At 37.3% G+C, this 21,464-nt stretch overlaps 2 protein-coding genes and 1 long non-coding RNA gene across 3 annotated transcripts in view; 1 reads left to right on the forward strand and 2 right to left on the reverse strand.

Annotated features, from left to right (window-relative positions):
- The window catches only part of kcnj11l (potassium inwardly rectifying channel subfamily J member 11, like), a 67,560-nt gene extending 65,853 nt beyond the window's left edge, over positions 1–1,707 (reverse strand). Inside the window, exon 1 of the mRNA XM_039775805.1 lies at positions 1,068–1,707. The gene's annotated coding sequence lies outside the window, so the exon portion shown is untranslated. The remainder of the gene's footprint in view (positions 1–1,067) is intronic.
- A 436-nt stretch (positions 1,708–2,143) lies between these two features.
- LOC120542831 lies at positions 2,144–3,085 on the reverse strand. Its single transcript, XR_005636241.1, has 3 exons — positions 3,013–3,085; positions 2,480–2,582; positions 2,144–2,227 (listed from the first exon to the last, which is right to left on the reverse strand). It is a non-coding gene; the product is annotated as an uncharacterized LOC120542831 (long non-coding RNA).
- A 240-nt stretch (positions 3,086–3,325) lies between these two features.
- scaf1 (SR-related CTD-associated factor 1) overlaps positions 3,326–21,464 on the forward strand; it is a 39,700-nt gene continuing 21,561 nt past the window's right edge. Inside the window, exon 1 of the mRNA XM_039776179.1 lies at positions 3,326–3,471. The gene's annotated coding sequence lies outside the window, so the exon portion shown is untranslated. The remainder of the gene's footprint in view (positions 3,472–21,464) is intronic.

The raw sequence follows: 21,464 nt of genomic DNA on the forward strand, positions 1-21,464 counted from the left end.
CCAACTGCCCTGCGTGAGGACAGCCTGACTGGTAGATGGCAGTCAATTTTGTTTGAAAAACTGTTTTACTTTGCTTGGTTCATGATAAAGTTTCATAGAGTGCAGGTTTCAAAAAGGCTCGACTATCTATTCACATATTAACTACAACTGTTTACCCAGTTTAACGTTATGAGGTGCCTGTGTGCAGCAGAACATCACACTTCAGAGTACAAGGTAGGAAACCAGACACCAGGGAAGGTATCAGCATTGATGGATTTAAAAGTCAATACTGTTGAACTACCTTGGTATACGTTGTCAGTCAGTCATTCTCCAACCCGCTATATCCTAACACAGGGTCACGGGGTCTGCTGGAGCCAATCCCACCCAACACAGGGCGCAAGGCAGGAACAAACCCTGGGCTGGGCGCCAACCCACCGCAGTGGTATATGTTGTGTTCGTTTTAAAAGTTCTGTGCGATCGAATACGCTGCGACAGGTCTTATAAAATAAAGATTGGCGAAATATATATATATATATATATATATATATATATATATATATATATATATATAAATAACACTGGTATGTTTAATCCTCATTGATAGAGGTAACCATGCGAATTAGAATGGTCAAGAACAAATGGATAACTGGATTAAGTTTATTACATAAAGGTACATCGAAAAAGAAAAACAAAAAAAACTTTAAACAGTACCACTACCATAGCGCTCTGTGGTTTTACGGGTCCTTTGATTCATGCCGCATCAAACAGTATCTGTATAAGTCATTTAATTACGTGATGTAACAAAAAAGCAACAACAACAAAAAAAGGGTAAATATAACAAAATAAAAATGCCACGTTTGAGGCCTTCATTATAAAAGATGGCTTTTATGACAGACAGCTGGCCGCACTGTCGTTTAGGTGAGACGACATCGCTATGGCCCATTGTCCTTCCAAGCAGGTGATGTCCCTTGTTTGAACCCACGTACTAGCAGCGCCATTATCACGGCGGTACACGTTAACTCACGGTACTCGTGTTTGCACCTCAAACTTAGGCTTCATCACAGAACAAGTTACAAAATGTTTCCTACCTGGTCAGGTACATCGTGTGACCCGTTGTTTCAGGTTAGCATCTCCGTTCCAGCCTCGGCGGATCTTAACAATGGGCGATGTTCTTCTTAGTCTTTGCTTTGCATACTCCAAGTGTTTTACTCCGTTAAGTCACCAGTGTGTCAGAAAGGCGAAAATAACACCAAACCTTCGCATCCTCGGTAAACTGCTGTAAAGCCTATTTCTTTATTTCTAGGCCGGCCCCCGTACGCTTCCCGATTGGACGGCAGCAAATGATTGACACTAAGGGATACGCCGCAGCATCTCGGAGATTCTTGGAGTAAAATTCGCTTTGCAGTTAATCTCACGTTTTTATTTTCACTTTTGTTACTATTTCGTTGGTGAGGTGACACCGTTGTCCTGGTTATACCAGTGACATATCGCTTATAGTAAAGTAGTTTATAGCTGTTTATTCCGTCTTCATTTTTCAACATACTTCCACCATTTTGATCACATCCAGAACCTATTATAAACCTAAAAGAAAAATGACACCCATAATTGCTGGCACCGTATGTCGTCTCATCTCATTGTTTCCACAACCGACAGACTAAACGAAGCACAACCGTAAACAGCGAAGAGTGGCTTTATACTAAAGATGGACATACCGAATCTTGAGAAATGAACGCCCACCTATTAATTACCTATTGCATTCACCCCCTGGCATTAGTAAATACCTTATATTAATTAAACTGTTCCTTAATCGAATTTCTCCTTTTCCTTTTAACAACCCAAATCTGGAATATCCTGTAGCTGATCTGCAGCCTGCATGGTTTAGATTACTTATATCAAGGTTATGTATAAAGATAGACTATGCACGCGGTTGTATTTTCACCCTGTTTGCTTTTTTGGTAAATAAAAGATTGTACTCAATCTGGAAGGAACTGGTTACACTCTATTTTAACTGAACACTGCGCACAGTGGTGCCAATCACTTGTATAGTGTATGAAGCTAGCAGAAATAAATAAATAAACAATAAAATAACTTGCCATTTTGTACCATGAGTGACACGATGATTGCGCGGAACAGTTTCCCAGCTCTAGTTCAAGCGAACGTTTGATGGGGCCTATCAAACGGGTCATCTTCTCCAGTTCTACCACAATCCAAAGAAGAGCTGCTGTACATTGCACCCTGAAACCTCGAACTAAAGTGGCAGACAGTACATTGCAAATTACATACAACAAAAAACAATAATGGTTAAGCTATCAGTATAACATATTGAGTACATAATATGCAGGGCCGGATTAAGACCTCTAGAGGCCCCGAGTACGTAAACGATTTTGGTGCCCCCATATAATTAAAATAAAAACAATAATAAACCGTAAAACAAAATGTTATAAATGAAACAAAATTTACAGTTAGGCAGAAAATAATATTTATTTTGAAGTTTTTTTACCATATGGCCCATGGTAAATCCAGCACTGGCAAATTTCTCTGGTGCTCCCTTCCCTTGATATCCTAAAACACATACTTATTTTTTCCTAATGGTTTATCCAGCCCTGCAAATAAAAGGAAAAATTTATATCTTCCCAACATAACCATCAAAGCAAAACAGCCTTCACATTTAATAAAAGTGAAACTACATTGAATTAATATTTACTGAAAATTGCTCAGCTAGAGGGAAAACTGTATATGTGAAACCGATTTTGTTTTTAGAAAAATGAAGCAGATTTTTTACGTGCTTCTTTAGTAAGATTCTTACACATATGTGCCTGGTGAATCGGGTATTGTATAAGTTCTACAAACAAAATCATTGTAAATGCAACCCCTATCTGTGCCTATCAAACCGTAACTGTGCGGTGGACAGAGAAAATAAGAATTTGATGTCATAGCACAGTCTTAACTGTAAACAGCTCAGTTCGAGTGTATACTATACAAATAGGTTTCGTTTACCAATAGTTAAATTGTACTAATATCTCCTCTATATACCTTTTAAATGTTGTAAAGGTTTCTTGTTTTGTACAAAGAACGGGCAATGATTATTGGTTTCCAAAAACACTATCACGTCTTTAGAAAAAAAAATCGGAAGGGACTCATTTCCCGACATGCCCCATAAATATTGTTCAAAAAGAAACTACAAATCTCATGAACGCCGGCGAAAAGCCGGCTCGGAAAGGAAGTTATCGTTTCGCCTTTCCACAGTAGTATAGGAATTGTAGTTCTTTGAAGCTCCACGAGCAGTTAGCACTAATAGGTAACTGGGCGTTAAAGAACTACATTTCCTAGAAACACGTTTGGTGCTTCAAGGCAGTGGGCTAAAATGGTGGCAGTGGTCTGGACGGAACAGAGTCTATTGTGCGCGGAGGCATTGCGAATTTCTTAATATTTGTTTTTAATAAGTATAGTCGGATTTTACGGATTTACTGGTTCTTAAAAAAGGAGCAAAAGGTACCTTTTTTATATTTTTTGTGTTTAGAGATGGTTTCAACCATTACGCTTCTAACACATAGGAAGAGGGGGAGGGTACAAATATATTCGCTCAAAGCTGATTTTCAGAAGAACCTCTACTGTTAGATTTTTTTTCAGTGTATTTCCAAGAGAAAAATGGTCATTAATATGTCATGCTTTTATGATGATCTAAACGCAGTTGAAAAGAAATTCTGCAATAGATTATTTTTTGCTTTACAGGGCATCACCTGGAGGTCCGGTGCGTTCCCGTGCTCTGTTGTCCAATGATGTACTGTTACATAAGAGAGAAACTGCGCGGGTGGCAGTGATTGTGTGCTTTAGCATATGTGATTGTTATAATAGTGTGTTCTGGGGTCATGTTTGGTCCCTGCGCCACAATGTGTACCCCGCCGTTTGTCGGATCCCAAATTGTTACGCAGACATGTCCATCTGTTCAGCTCACGGTCGCACCGCCTCTTGTGCGTGCTTGCGTTCGCCGTAATTCACACACTTGATTATAGGAAAACCGGTATTGCTGACCGCCGTGATTTAGCCAGTCGATGAAACCGATGCTAGTTACTTTGGAAGTGATTAACCTTTCCCTGAATCTCGATTCTTATTGGAAAGTACAAACGAGTTGTTGTTTTATATGATAGAATTCCAATTAACAGCATGGTGAATATGATGTGATCAAACCCTAGAAAACATTGGCGTTTTTATGAAGTACGTGATTAGGGCTGATATGATTCCGGTTGGTTTATATGAGATATTTGTTAGGCACAGTTTTCAGTCCTCCAACTGTTAGTCATCTGAACAAATCAGACGTTTGGTGAAGTGAAGCGAAGCGGTGTGAAAGTACACTTAAATGGTCTTAATCACTTTCATAATTTTTAGACATTCGATCTACATCACAATGGGATTTGTTGGCCACTGAATTTCATCCTCTTTTTCTGTGTACTTCAATTGATTTTTGTTTTGTATTTTTATCATGTGCATAGATACAGTATGGGGCTTATTTACATCAATTGAATTGTAAGGTAGTAAGTCTGAGAGTAGCAATAGCAGCTATTTTTCATGTGTTTGTTTTCTAATTGCACATTTGCCATCGAGATTGCGGGTTTGACGAATTGTTTGGATTTGAATTTTTGCTTTGATATTTCTGTTATGGCCCTTTGTGATTAATTACTAATTTTGAAAGCCTAAATAACGTAGGATGATCCCAGTTCCCTCCACTTCACTGCTGTCGGGCAGTTTTGCAGGTCCTGCAGTAGTAGTAACAAGTGCTACTGCTTGACAAGTCGAGATCGAATGGAAGTTGTACATGTAAACCTGCCTCTAGCTTATCCTGCTAGAACGTCCGTTTGACTGACATTGAAGCACAATTACGTTTTTATATACGTTAACATTAGAGCCATTCAGCGTTTTTGTGTAAATATTTATTTGATCTTTTTACAGGCAGTTTATGCATATTAGATATTAAGGCAATTACACCAACCTTGTGTCATTTAAAGTAAAATACCTCACAGATTAATGTAACAAGTCACTTGTAGTGTGATGATTTATTTATAATGTACAGCGCAAAAAAAAAGAAATTCCCTGCAAAACTGATATCTAAAATAGCCAGCAGTAAGTATTTAACCATCTGTTCATTTTTTTTCTAATACAGTTACGTTCTGGGTCACAGGAGACTATAGCTGAGCTTGCAGTAGTGAACAGGTTGACATAACAAAGCAGATGGAGACACCAGTCAATTTTCTCTGCTTTCATCTTAATTCACAGAGTTGCATGTTTGCAAGAATTAATCAGTTGTTTTTTTTTTTGTTTGGCGACCCCACACCAAACTTATCGGTATGAGAAAATCTCCACAATATGACACAATTTGACTTGTCTTGTTCTCTTGTAATGTAAGACGTCAAGGTTTTTGACCCTCTAGACTAGAAACACCCTCATTTGTTGGCGATTATGTACCATATTTTATGCATTGAATTCCTCCCTCATTATAAAGAGTAAATCATTAGGTGTCTTCTGTGTAAATGATCAGAAGGACTGTGCATACCACATCAGCTGACCCAAGAAGTTCACTCCTTATTGGTATGCAGGGATCATAGATACTTCTTTAAACAAAATGTAAAAAATAAAAATGGTAGTTGGTTATAAACATACAGTCCACAGGTCGCATTGAAAGGTTTCTATTGTGTGTATGTGTCTTATTTTAACTGATAATACTATCAAAACATAACTGGTTGCCAGGATATTTGCAAGGCCAGTCTAGTCTCCTTTCATATTTTAATTTGTAGTGTATTATTTGGTATTTATTCATTTTGCCACTGTATGCTTTGTAATTTTTGCAGTGTGTATAGTAATCTTGCAGTTTATACTTCATTTAGAAAGTATTTCTAAGAAGTTACTGAATTGGCAGGATGAGACGATGTTAATAAGACAGTTAAGGAAAGTTCTGAAATACTTGGCTTTTTGTCCAGATTCCCTATAAAAAAATGCACTTTTGGTATGTATGGGACTGGTCTTACTTTTCACTAGAAGTAATTTTAATGGATAGCTGTTTAAAATTAGTTTACAGTTTTTTTTTGTGTCTGAGATTAGTAGAATATACCTCCCATACACTATTTGTGCTTGGAAATGAAGATCAATAAAAAAATTGAAACTTTTGTTAGCCATAGAACTACAGTGCGTAATAAAACCATAATAGGAAACTGGGTTTTTACCACTCAAAGCAAGTGATATCATTAGCAGTCTGCAAGCTTTAATTAATTTTTAAAGACTGTGTAAGAAAACTAATTGTTACATTTAAGAAAAATATATTTGTATCCATAATAAATTTCAGTAAGTAATATTACAAAATATAATGGTAGAAAAAAGAAGCGTAGCATTCTTGTAGCCACCACTTCCTGAAACCTCAGATACACAGAGCCATTTCTGAATGTTGTGGTCCAGAGCATCGCAAAGGTGTTGCATGGGGCTAATGTCAGAATAGAAGTGAAATCAAGGAAGCACCAGCATCATTCAGTGTAGTTGTCATTACAGCAGGTGTGTGTGGTATGGCCTAGTCCTACTGTAGGGTCAGACATCTAAGAGGTTTATGCAGTGGGCTTCTGACAGGTTACCTTGCTCTAAGTACAGCAGTATTAAGCCTGTCCCTCATTGTCCTGTCACTGATGCAATCACTGTGTCTACACAGGAAGATCCGAAACAGTCTATCAGATGGATCGATCTGATATGTTGTTCCTGCTCTTCTGTGGTCAGTTGTAGGAAGCTAGAGCTTGTATGGTTATCAGTCCTTCAGTTTTTTTGAAACTATGCCTGCAGCTGGAAGATACTGACATGGCTTAATTCATTGTGTCTGGCAACATTGGCACATGACATGCCTGCCTGCACTATGCTAGTGGTCCTCTCTCTTGCAGCTGGTGCATTTGGTTTATTATGTCTTGTTGCGACCCAAGCTTTGAATGAAGCCCTTTCTTATCTAATTATTTTTTTGCAAAGTACATATGCCATTACTATGTTTTTCTAAATCCAGAAAACATTGCAATTTGCTTTATCTTCATTAGTATATATTCAAGTTCTGACCTTTCTGTGCAGTGTTTGGTCCCCTTTAAACAAATTTTTTTTACATATCTCTTGTATAATTTCCCATCTTCCATTGTCCAGTTTTGGCTGCATACCCTCCAAACAAAGAGTTTACTTCAGCTTGCCTCCTAAGGCCGAGTTTATACTTCACGTGACACGATGTGTGCTCCTGCGGATGCTACTGCTACGCAAGCGTTGTACCATTTATACTTGTGCGCGTACTTTACGTAAATCTTGAAGATTCCACCAGGTGGCAGTGCGAGATATAATCACAGTGAGAAAACGTTAGGCTTGGCTGTGTTGTGAATTGCCCGAAACATCCATTATGGATTTTTAATGATTACATCCATCATTCCAGGGATGCACCCATTCTAGCAAGCATTGGGAGAGAGACAGAAACAATCCCTGGACAGGGCATCAGCTCATCGGTAGGTAAATACAAGCACACACACACACACGGATGTCATTTTAGCATCACCAAATCCCAAAACCTTGTCTTTGGAAGGAAACCGGAGCACACTATGGAAACCCACCAGGAAAACATGCAAACTGGAGGGAGGGAACACCAGGGACATGACTCTCTGCGAGGCAGCCAGCTACCACTCTGCTGCTGTGCCACTCCCACATGTGTAATTATTAACAGTATGCATTATTTAAATGAAGTTAACAATTTATGGGTAAACTGTAACACATACTTTAATGTATTTCATCATGAAAGTGATATCAAGTATAATTCTAAGGATTCTAAATGTGCAGAGAGCTAGAATATCATAAATTTAATGTGTTCAGTGTAGAAATTGCTGCTTGCCACTGCTGTCCGTTCAGGAGGAAGCCCCAGAAGCACGTAGTGATTAACAAGTGGGTCGGTTTTAAGATGATGTTTTGACATTCTATTTTAATGAGAAAATACATTTTGAAATTCAAGTGGACATTTCGAGATTAAAGCCAAAATTTAATCACAAAAATAGACCTTTTCACTCTGTCCTTCATTTTTTTCTTTGTGGCTCAAATATATGAAGCCATGCTAACTGTTCAGAAAAATTCCTGTACTTGTCATGTGCTTCTCAATCTTATCCTTAATAATTACTTCCATCAGTGTTCCTGTGATGCATTTTAACTTTACTGGCCTATAGTTGCTTGGATCTTCCCTGTCACCCCTTTTATATAACAGGGTAATATTTGCCATTTTCCAGTCCTTTGGAATTTTCCCAGTGAACAATGACTTCCTAAAATTATGTGTCAATGATTTATATCTGTACTCGCTAACATCCATAAGAACTCGAAGGTAAATATTATCTGGTCCTGATGATTTGTTTGATTTCAGTCCATTTATTCTGAGCAGTACTTCTCCCTGTACAATTTCTAAACCACTCAGAATGTCTTTAGTAGTCCCATTTACTGCTGGGAGGTTACCCACTTCCTTACTTGTGAAGACCTCAAAAAATGCAAGTTTACAGTGTCCGCTATTTCACTGTCTGTATCTTTTAATTCCTCTTTACTATTCCTGATGCACTTCAGCTGCTTCTTGACCTACTTTTCTTTTACTATTAAAATACTGAAAGAACCACTCAGGGTCGTCTTTCACCTAATCTGCTATATTCCTCTCCAGGTGTCTTTTAGCCTCCCTAATATCCTTCTTAATAGTTGCCCTCATGTTCTCATACACCCTAAGATTCACTTTGGAGTTATCACTCTTATATGCTTTATACAGCTGTTTTTTTCCCTTTGCAGCTTTTTTTAACTCTTTATTAACCTAGTGCAGAGTTTTTTTTTTAATTTCCTATTAGTTCCAAATTTAGGTATGTACCTGTCCTGCATTTCATGAAAAACATTTTTAAACCAGTCCCACTGCTCCGTGACTGTCTCCACACTTAAAAGCTTATCCCAGTCTATTCTCCTTAGAGATTGGCGCATATGCTCAGAATTTGTCCACCAAAGTTAAACTTAACAATTTTACTCTTTGCATCCTCACTGTTACAAAACACTGAGAATTTTATTATATTATGGTCATTTGACCCTACACCCTCAATTCTGTCATGATTATTACTAAATACTAAATCCAGTCAGGATTCACTCCCTGTTTTGATGCTTTTAACAATAAAGTCTATAGCTAGTATACAGTATATTCAAGCATAGATATTGTAGAAATATTAGGGAAACTGGACAGGCACCTTTTGACAGAGGTTCTAACTTGCATATGGAAGAAGTAGTCTGTTGGTGGAAGATTACACTTGCAGTGTAGTTTTTCCCAAGTATGCACACTTGTGGTCAATATAGATGTCTGTATAGGTTTGGTTGCATAAGGTTCTAATATATGATTATTGTGCATTGGAGCAGCTGAGAATATCCTGTAGCTGTAAAGTGTTTATTACTTTGTGTCCATATTTTGAGTGAACGATGCCTCATCTGCTTCCTAGTTAATTGGTGATAAAAGCATTTCATTTCCATGGCTGACAATACAGATGTAGATTCATTGCTATCTGATTTTTTCCAAAGTCTAAAAGCAGGAGTATTTGTGACCCACAAATGATACCCTCAATGCTTTAATTGTTTTTTTTCTAATCTGTGCCCTTTCTACATTTCAATCCAGATTAATAATCATTTTCTTTATGAAATGCTGCAGATAAAAAACTATTTCCACCAAAAGTAACTTATGCAAGATATAGTCATGCTGTATACAGTTTCTGACATCTAACTTCACTGTATCTCTTATGTTTTCTGGCTCCCATTTAACCGTTATTCCACAATACTTTGCTTGTACAATTTTACACTCATTTTCTTTCCTGTCATCGGTCCCACATTGTAATATTGTAACAGTGTTTAAGGAGTTAGCTAGCTACTGTGCAATGAGTGCCAACTTTGAAAACTGACATGAAGAGTACCTGCTAACAGTGATACATTAGCTTGTATCAAGAAACGTAAGAACTAAGACTGAGTCGTAAGAGGTTGTCAAATGCAGTGTTTCTCAACCTTTCTGTTGTCGTAACCTATTTTTTCCCATTTAAGTCTCTTTGTGACCCACTTTGGGCTGGTTTGATGTCCTTGGTGAATCAAAAACAAACATCAGAACTTAGGTGAGAATCAAGTGCAGTCGTCAAAGCCGTGACTCGCTTTGCAACCCACCGCAGTCTACTACTATTGTAAACAACAACTCTTTGTCAACTCCACTGGTTGAGAAACACCGGTCTGATGCATCAGGTAAAAACTTGACTCTTAGGTTTGCACAGTTACCACAAAATTCATAAAAAAATGTTTTTTCCTTCAAAACAAATATTTTTGGAAAAACTGTCATCTCCACAATCACTACGTCCCAATCAATCAACAAAGAGTATCACAGTCAAAATACTTTCGAGGTCACTATATGCTTACACAGTATTTAAACATAATCGGGCATTACCCGTTAGCTATGTAAGATATGGCAACTTTGCATACTATAGTTTTATCATAAATACCGTAGAATGCTCACTAATCGCTAACTCCAGCCTATAACCAAATACTTGAAGATTGAAACGGTGTTCCTACATTCATTCCATTATCTGTAATCATGCAAACTCTTATTTCTTCTCCTGCAAGACCCAGGCCACTGTTGCAGCTTTCGGTATCTGATCACTTGATCTCAATTCTTGGGAAAAGTATGCTGTCTGCAAGTAGTTTCATTGTCAACAGACAGTATATTCCTCATCGATATGAGCTTTTAATGCTCAGGTGTGTTTCCATAGTTCTCAACCACAAATCAGTTGTGGTTGCATAATGTGCAACTTGTGTCAGATCCATTTAAATTTATGTCTGACATTTGGGATAAAGTAAAATCAAAGCAACTTCAGAAAAATAATTGCAGGATTGGATAGTGCATCACGTACCTTAATTCTTGGGTCATTTTTTAAGACCTTGGCTGTGCACAGTTTTACTCAGAGTCTTGTCTTTTGATAAATAAATCATGATGACTGCTGTTATCTAATTTTGCTTTCGATAGACTGCTGGATTTGGGCATGTGTTATACTGTAAATAGGTAATGGGTTATCTGTATCATGGATTAGTTAGTTGGACTTGGTGGTTGAACTAAGTGTTTGAATTTTAGATGGCTGTATAAATGAGTGCAGCGCTGTAGCAGTTGGTACCATTTGCATTTTTGATTAACATCATCACTATCGTAAACAAAATAATAACAAATTTTGAGGGATTCTCCTCATTTTGATAGTAAAACATTTTAAAGGAGTGTCAGGTGATTTAGGTTCAGTGTTACTTATACTTCTCAGTATTTTCTGGGGCTGTGGCAAACACAAGAGAAAGAATTCCATACTTTTTAAAAATATGTTATTAGGGATCAGACTTCTAAAAATACACTTGGTGTGGTTTGCTTGTTATGAGCCATATGATGTGAGTACCTCTGATTTGCCATTGTGTTCTCGCTTATGAAATTAATTAGTGATGGGTTACAACTCTCAATTGCTGTTTTGAGTAGTTTGTAACTGGGAAAGCTCAATCTCTGAAAGAGAGGGAGCAATAAATAGCTTGCAGTAATGCCCACTTTACACGATTATCAAACTGCAGCAGCTGTAATCATATACATAATTAATATATGATTCATTGTTCAGGCTTACTGACTCTGTTCACCATACTTTCTGGTACTGTAACAAAGACACTGGTGTAATGGTAAAGTATGTCAGGGTTGTTTGTTCAATGTGAGGTGGATACCATATTTAGACTTAGTCTTCCTACAGTTCATTTAATTGATTTCACTGCTAAATTTCCAATTCAGTGGTGCATCTTGTTAGTATTTGATTAAGACAGAGAGGACATATGGGGATTACGCATTCTACTGTATAATAGTAAAGGATTCAGAGTATGATCTGAGGGTATCAGGTGTGTGTACAGGTGTAACTTGACAAAAAAAGTTTTGTTTTTTTTTGCATTAATGTAAAATTTGTAAGCTATTGTTAATGTGTACAGAAGAATATGCTACTGTTCTTTTTTTGGAATTTTATTAACTTTTCAATGTATGCCAATCTCTTAAGGCTGTTATACAAGTGCACCACATTGAAAATGTGGTTATCTTTGTATAGTTGTATCTTTTTAACATTTTTTTTACAAAGTATCTTCAAATTTGTGTGTGTACTTTAACTCCACTTCTATGTAGTATCAAAAATAGTACTGAGTATTGATACTTTTCAGAGTATTGCATTAAAGTTAGGAATTTCAGTTTCATGTCAACTCTACAGTTCACAACCTTTTTTATTAGCACAGTTATAAACTTGTCATATTCCAGGAGTGTATTTCAGTTAATGATGTCGGGGATATGGCCATAACTGATGGATTGATGATGGACAAAAACTATAAATTAATTTTGATTTATCATGTTGTACTTTTGGAAAGACAACTTATTGGTAAAAACTGCATCTTTCAGTATGTCAGCAATCCCAAACACATTGAAAACACAATTAGGACTCTTTCTAGAAGGTCTTTAGATGAAACACTATCAGTATTAAATTGGTCGCTTTGAAACCCTGACCTTAACATAATTAAAGCTTTATAGGAAGACTTGGATAGTGAAAAAAACAAATAACGGCCAAAGTCAAAAGAAGAATTATAGCAAGTCCTTCAAGATGCATGGAAAACTTTACCACAGTACTATTTGAAAAACTTACTCAGCAGAGTACCTGACAAACTCTGGATATCTCATGCTACTTATGTTACATTCTAAAGGAGACCACACATAATATTCACTTTTTTTTAGAAACACATACACACTTATCCCCAGATAACTCTCTGCTAAATTAATTTTTTTGGGTGAACTAACACTTTTGCACAAAATTATATCTTGATTTGGATTATCTAAAATATGTCCAAGACCTGAATTGTGAATGTTGTCATGAAGTACCTACCTTTCTCGATAATGCTTTAGGAATAGGCTAATTTCAAGACCATACTGAAGAGTTTTTCTTACTTGTCAGGTAGGTTTGGACTTACAGATGCTCCAAATCCTGTGATGACATTGTTTAGTGTAGCACCTGCTGGGATAACAGACAGTCAGAGAGCAAACTTTTACTACATCTTATACTACTGTATTTTGTCTTATCTTACTCAGTTGGAACAGCTCTATTCCTGTCTCCATAATACAGTGACAAAATGGCATCTTATTTTACTTAAACTATGAAAAAGGCATTTTTTTCTATGCAGAAATGCACATAGTGTTGTTTTTTTTAATTTGACAAGAATTTGTTAATGTTGTATAATAATATACACATATTGGTCCTTTTTATGCTTTGTGCTCACATATGCCTCCCAATTGAGTAGAGAAGGGGCGCTAATACAGGTTAAGTCCTGTTAGAGGGAATACTAAAGTAATAAAATTTTCAGAATAACAAGTACTTTTTGTTGGCCTGGGCAAACGTTCATAGAACATCATGTTAAACGAATCTCATTTTAGCAAAATGTAAATGTCAGTATAATGAACATTTTTTCCACCAAAAATGGCCAACGAAGAAGATAATGCGATGCAAAAAAATATTTAGTGCCACTCCTGAACTTTCCGGGCCGAGTCTCAGGAACCCTGCAACAAGTCGTTTCAAAGAGGGAGGTAGTCTGTTGCAAAATTTCCCACCTCGGCAGTCTTGGCGAGCGTGTAGGCGCAACAACATACAGGTATAACCAAATTCTGAGTCAGTGGTCCACCGAGGATCCGCGTGGGTAGTTGTGTTGTGTGTAGATACCGTATTCTTTGAGATTCATAGTGCTTATCAAATGAACAAAAAAATGTTGAAAGAAAAATTTACAATTCTGGAATGAAGAACAATGATATAGCAAAAGCATTTCATTCTGTATTTTCATACCTGTAACTTTTTTTTAAATAGAAATACATCTAACATCTAATTTTCGTTCTGTGTTCATACCTGTATTTCTAATTAAAAAGTTACATCTAACGCCTCGTTTTCATTCTGTATTTTCATACCTGTATTTCTGTAAAAAAAACAGTTATGTCTAACACCTCATTTTCAAATAAAATATGTTTACAGTTTAGGCTCAGAATTACCAGTGTGGCAGACACGGTCTGGAGAAGACAGATCGGGAGAGTGTGAGGAAGAGCAGAGCAAAGTCCAGTTATGTTAAACATTGTGCGACAAGCACAGTATGCGTTAAATCTGATTCTGTAGAGGACAGCCAATTGCTTTACCCTTGGTTTACTGTTTACCAGGCGCAGCAGAGCAGCTACGGAGTTGTCCTTGCACCACTACTGTTAGACATGGCAAATTGCTGGTGGGCCCCGTCACATTATTATACATATTTCCCCGTATTCATTATAACAAAATATCTGTTATAAAGAAATATTTTTATGGTCCTGTGAGCTTTGTTATAAGGGAATTCCACCAGTATTCATTGATTTAGTTTGATGTGGAACATAAATGTATGGTGCTAATTAATTTAATTTTTGTTTGTTCAGTGTCTGTTTCATTGGGAAATGATTCATGAAATGAATAAACTAGTGAAAAAGAAACAAACATAGATGCACATGAGACACAAGTACCTTCTGGTGTAAATTGCAATCCAGGGTGATGATTTTAAACTCCCAGTTAAATAATAGTTCAGTAACAATCAGTCAAGTCAAGTCAGAAAGAGTAATACAGGATTGACAGAGACAGCAACAGTTGTGATTTCTTAAGGGACACTGGAAACATATTCAGTTTGAATTACTGAATACAGAAGACTGCTGTGGAAAGGTCAAAGGGAATTAAAAAGTTATGTTTCTGGATAATAATACAATATAAATACCCTGATGCAGTTTTATAGTGTCTGGTAACTTTAACCACTGTAATATACGGACAGTATTGCTAGCATACCAACAACACATTACTTTTCCTTCATGTGAGAAGAACACACAGGATCACGTGTACAGTAAAGTGAAGTGAGTGTAAAAGGCTGTACTTCCTTCACTTTGGACAGTCCGATCATGTCTCTGTATTCCTCTAGCTGGCATACAGGCAGCTCCTCAAAGAAGTTCCCACTGTAAGGAAAAACTATTAAAGTGTGGACAGAAGAGTCTGAGCAGGAGCTTCATGGCGACTTTCAGTGTACTCAGCAGAATGTTTTTAAGACAGCTTCTATGAATGAGGATTGCGCTGTTAACCTGGAGGAACACAGTTTAGTGGTTTCCAGGTACATAAGCACATGCACTGACTTTATTGTGCCCTTCCAACCTGTCTAGGCATATGCAAATAATAAATCATGGATTAATTCAGAGGTCCGCTCCGCACAGCATGCTCGCTCCAAGGCATATGCCTCGTGCGATACCAGTGAGTACAAAAAATCCAGTTACAATCTATAAGGAGCTATTAGAGAAGCCAAGAATAAATACAGACTTAAAATGTAAGGTCACTACAGTACTGCTGTATGTGGTTGGAATTGGGAAACATCACAGGCTGCAGAGACAGGAGTAGTGGGTCAACTACTGACAGCTATACAATACTGCTATACAATACTGAGTCAATGTGCAGGAAAGGGGCTAGTGAGGGTTCATTGCTCCCATTCATAATATGATCCACAGATGTGGAAAAGTCTCTTGAGGATGATAAACCCTGGCAAGACAGCTGGCCTTAATAACATCGCTAGATGTCCACTCAAAGCTTGTGCTTCAATCCTGGCTGATGTTCTGGCTGACATATTTAACCTTTCCCTTATGCAAGCCACAGTCCACACCTGATGCAAAACAACCACCATTATTCCAATACCAAAAAAGGGCAAACCTAACTGAATGACTACTGGCCCATTGCTTTGACTCATTTAGTGATGAAATGCTTTGAGAGAATCATTATGAGCCACATTCAGACATTCATACCCGACACAATGGACCCCCTACTGTTTGCATATAGGCTAAACAGGTTGACAGAGGATGCAATTAGCACAGTATTGCATACAGCTCTTACACACTTAGAGAACAGGGACTGCTACACCTGATTGTTGTTTAATGATTACAGCTTGGTGCTTGGCTTTTAACACTGTGATACCAGCGAAGCTCACCAAAAGCTCACCATTCCAGTTGTGCCTACTATTCTGTAGAACTAGGTTCTGGAGTTTAACAGACAGACCCCAGTCAATCAGGCTGGGGAACAACATTTCCAAAGCAATAATCATAAATACAGGAACCCCACAAGGATGTGTTTTGAGTCCCATGCTGTGCACGCTGTTTACTCATGACTGTGTCACTTCCTAGCATAACAAAAGTATTATTGAATTTGTGGACGATACCACCGTCATTTGACTCATTTCTGGGTGTGACAAGTCGGTGTACAGGAGGGAGGTGGCTGGTCTTGTGAAGTGTTGTCAGGACAGTAATCTCTTTCTTAACACCAGAAAAACAGATGATTATTGACACACAAAGGGAAGGCGACAGCACCAGTCACTGTACATTGGTGAGACTGAGATGGATAGAGTGACCACAATTAAATTTCTTGGTATTATCATCTCTGAGGATCTCACTTGGACCTTTCATGTCACATACTTTGGCAGGGAAAGCTAGGCAGCATTTGCATTTTCCAAGCATTATCTTCAACAACTTCTACAGATGTAAAATTGAGAGTATCATGTCCTACTCCATCTCAGTGTAGTTTGGGAACAGTACAGCATGGGACCACAAGGCTCTAGAGCGAGTGGTTAAATTGGCACAAAATATCATTGGAACAGCACTCCCTGCACTAGAGGACCTCCATAACACTAGAGTTCTCAGGTGGGTCCATAACATTATTAAGGACACAACCCACCTACTTCATGACCTGTTCATACTGCTACCATCAAGAAGATGCTTTAAAAGCATAGCAGCCAGAATATCAAGGCCAAAAGATTTTGCCCTTATGCCATCAGGCTTGTAAATAGAACCCATCCACTGCCCTTCCCCTCAGCCCTGCAGGCTATGAATCATTTATTTGTATGTGCAGACTTACTTCTGTTTTTGCATTACTTTTTCACCTGAGTGTTTTTGTGTATTATTTTCATGTCTTTTGTTGTGTATTCTTGTTTATTGCTGGAGAACTAGCAGATTTAAGATTTTCATCGTACTGAATACATAAAACATACTACATAAAACAAAGTTGAAGTCTGAAATATCTTGATGCATACAAGAAACAGAAGAAAAGGCAGAATGGAGTGAATATCTTAAATCAGTGGTTTTCAACCTTTTTGTGAAGTGGGCAGTTTTTTTAGTCATTGTCCAACCCGCTATATCCTAACACAGGGTCACGGGGGTCTGCTGGAGCCTATCCCAGCCAACACAGAGCAGTGGCAGGAACAAATCCTGGCAGACACAGGGAGAATTTGCAAACTCCACACAGGGAAGACCCAGGGAGGACCCAGTAAGCGAACCCAGGTCTCCTTACTGCGAGGCAGCAGTGCTACCACTGCACCACCCTGCTGCCCCCAGTTTTTTTTTATATTGTATGAAATACTTAGGTACAAGAGGAGTTTTTTGCTGCTCACATGTTCCCCCTGGAGTTTTGGGAGGCCCACAAGACCTGGTACCTCCTTGGAGTTTCAAGGAAGCTCCAATGGAAGAGCTCCACAGAGCAGAGATATTTCATAGACACCACTTTGCCTACTGGTAGTCAGTAATAACAGCATTTATAAAATTTCCATGCCTGTCTTTCTGTGGACCAGCAGAAATTTCTTTGGACTGCTTACAGTCCATGGACTGGCAGTTGAAAGACACGGTCTTAAATTATTTACAATAATATAGGACAATGATTTTACTGTAACAAATAAGTTTTTATTTTTTAATATTAGTTATGTAGAGTGTATAAATAGTCGTATGTATATATTTTATATATAAAACATAAATAAGGTCCAAATTAAAAAAACAAAAGTGTTACACCCCGACTTGAACCACAATGTTGCTGAACTGCAGTTGTACAGGCTGCTTTCTGCGGGTTTCTACAAAAGCTATAATCTAGACTTTAAGACTGCCTTCTCCAAATATTAGGTGCAAAACATTTTTGTGGATTCTCCTTATTTTTTCAAATAAAATTAACCATTTATGAGTGTGAATTTTTATTGGCCTGAATGCCATAACATTTATCTTTTAGTGAAAACAATTTTAGTTTAGGTTGTCTGCAAAAAGGTAAGAATTTCCTTTCAGTTAGGCAGTTCGTAAGTCGATCAAGGGCACATAGCTTTATATAGAAAAAGACAGATGGGGGTAAATATATATATTTGCTGTTTAAGCATTGTGTGTGTGTGTGTATACCGTATATACTCGTGTTTAAGTTTTCCCACAGATAAGTTGGGGCTTAATTTTACCATATAATTTCCAGTATTTTATTATGTCAGTCGTATAAGTCAAATGTGGATAACTCACGGTATTGATCCAAGAGATTATGATATGCTAATGCCCTCCTGAGAGAGAAACCATGGAACACACTGTCAGTTCCGTGCTATATACAATCATCAGATTCAAATGTTAACAGTTCCCACACACACCCAAGGACCGCCTTTACGACATGTGTATAAGGCAAGAAGCCTGAAGTCCAAATATCAAATAAACACTTTCACAAAAAGTACAAGTATAACAAAACAAGTGCGCTTTTATTAAAGAATATAACCGAAGAAAATAGAAAGCAGGTTATGGTAGGCGGTTGATGCGTCAGCTTGTGTATTGCAATGCTAAGAACTGCTGACTCCCAATCAAGAGGTTCTGGGTTGTGGTTTATAACTACTTTTAATTTCACAAAGACGTTTTATCGTGTGGCGATTGGTTATATGGAGAAAGAAAAAGGAAGGATAGGAACTGAGAGTTTGGTGTGTCAGACAGAGACAGCACACATGCAATTAAGAAAGGCCGCTCAGAAGAAAATCCACTGAATTCTGTGTTTGTGCCTCTGACCACCAGATCATGAACCCAGCGTTGACACAATATTTAAATTAAACCTGTCCTATACCCATTCATACATGCAGTTTTTTGAAGCCTTGTCACACCTGCCATAAAGTTCTCTACACTGAACGTACACCTGGGGACCCCTTACAGCGAGGGAGCAGCACTACCGTGCATGATTGATACCTGCTTTAATGCATTTCATCATGAAAATTTATCTTAGTATTCTACATTTTCAGAGAGCAGGAATATCATGAAATGAATGTATTCTGTATGGCGATCCCTGCCGGTGCCACCTCAGTGCATGAGGAAGTCCGTTTAAGAAGCACGTAGTGGGTAACAACTCGGTCGGGGAACACTTAACACAAAGCATTTAATGTGCTACATTAACTTATGATGGGGTTTGAGAAAATCTTGATTTTAGGATGAAGTTTAGTTTTCGGGATTCTTTTCTAATGACAAAATAAACTATGAGAATAAAGTGGAAATGTTGACTTTAATCTCAACATAAACGGCGAGAATAAAGTAGAAATGTCGACTTTAATCTCAACATAAGCATGAAGATTAAAGTGGAAATGTCAAGAATAAAGTCAACATGTCAACTTTATTCTTGATATATTGTTTTTTTTCTTTACTGTGTCCATATTGTTTTTCTTCACCGTGGCCCTAATATGCTTCTGTAGGGCTATACCACAAGTAGCATTATAAATGCAAGTTGCAGTTTCATTATTAATGTATATAGCTTAGTTTGAAGCAAGGTCCATATTAATTCAGTTGGTAAAGATGTCATCACCAAGTTGCACTTGTTTTATTTGGTGAATACTGTACTGTGTAATGCACCTGGGCTTGAAGTCTTGGAAGTAATAGTATTATTACTGGAAGTTGCACTATTATTTATTTTGTTGTTGTTATTTATTAGTTTAAATATTATGCAGTTTAATGGTGGTAAAGTTGTTTAAAAAGACACTTTAACGTGTCAGTGGACAGAGATTGTTAACATTAACAAAGTGTATTTGGTTTAGAAAAAATACTTACTATTTATTCTTTTTCTAAGACCTGTTCAGTGCAATACAACTTTTGACAAGCACCTCTGCATATTTTACTAAGTCTAAATGCCTCTTTGGATGGTTGAAAATATGTTGCCAAAATTTTAGTTTAAGTTGTTTGCAAACTTTGTTGAATAAAAAGGCTCTATATTTTGACTGCATCTGTCATGCAATGTGATTCCTTCTCTTCATTAATGCCACCCCCTTGAAAACTATCCCTTTATGGGGCAGTGCAAATCTGTAGTAATACTTGTGTGCACATTAAAATGATTTTTTTGTACAATGTACAATTCTCATGACAGCGGAATAGGTTATTCTTAGCCAGTAATTGCAGTGGAAAATGTGGTTAACATCCACTCATGCATGGGAAAACAATACCGTAAAACCGGTATAATTTTGAAAAATTCTGTGATATAGAATTTTGGTCATACCGCCCAGCACTAACTTAAACTATTCTGAAGCGACATTTGCACTGATTTGTGTTTTTTGTATCTCACACCCTTACACACCTTTATCGTAACAGCATCCCTTATCTACAATGAAACGTTCGATTAGAAGAAAATATGAAGGTGGTTTTAAATTAAAAGTCATTGAAGTGGAAAAATAAATTGGTAACTGCCCTGCTGCAACAAAATTTTGTGTCTGAGATAGTGGTGCGAGTTTGGAGGAAGCAAGAAGATGTAAAAATAAAAAAACAAAAAAAAAAACCAAAAATGTAAGTGTATTATTGAATGGGCTTATAAGTCGGGGTCTTTTTTTCTGATCGATTTTTTGGGTTTCAAGACCCGTCTTATGCCCGAGTATATACGATATATATATATATATATATATATATATATATATATATATATATATATATATATATATATATATAGTAACAAGACCACTAGGGGTGTGCCAGCCACCCAACCAGACAGACACTAAAGGCACACTTATAAAAACACAAGGCACAACACAGTCCCAATAAGCACAATAGCACACACTACTTATAATAAATCTTCTCTTCTCCTCTACTCCTCTCTGGCAAGCTTTTTAATCATGTCACTTACTATGCACAGAAAATACTGTCAGTGCACTAGTTGTAAGTACTGTATACTTTGCAAATGCACTGCAAGATAAAAAGAAAAACCTGTTAATAATAATGAATCATACAAAGGCACATTAATTACAAACTTTAATTTTACAGCACTTTTAAACAATGTTCAAATATATTTGAATGTTTACTTATTTTTAATAGGAGTATTCAAACTGTAATTTTGGTTTGACAACCATAATAGATACAGTTATTTTCTGACCCGCTTAGTGCTGAACAGGGTTGTGGAGGGTGCTGGAGTTTATACCAGCTAGCATGTGGCACAAGGCCATTGAAAGGTGAACACACATGCACACCAACCACACACTAATGCCAATTTAGTATCACTAGTCCGCCTATCCTGCATGTTTTTGGACTATGGGAAGAAACTGGACCACCCAGAAGAAACCTAAACAGACACAATGAGAACATGAATACT

Source organism: Polypterus senegalus, chromosome 13 (assembly GCF_016835505.1).
Source record: "Polypterus senegalus isolate Bchr_013 chromosome 13, ASM1683550v1, whole genome shotgun sequence".
Classification (NCBI taxonomy): Eukaryota; Metazoa; Chordata; class Cladistia; order Polypteriformes; family Polypteridae; genus Polypterus; species Polypterus senegalus.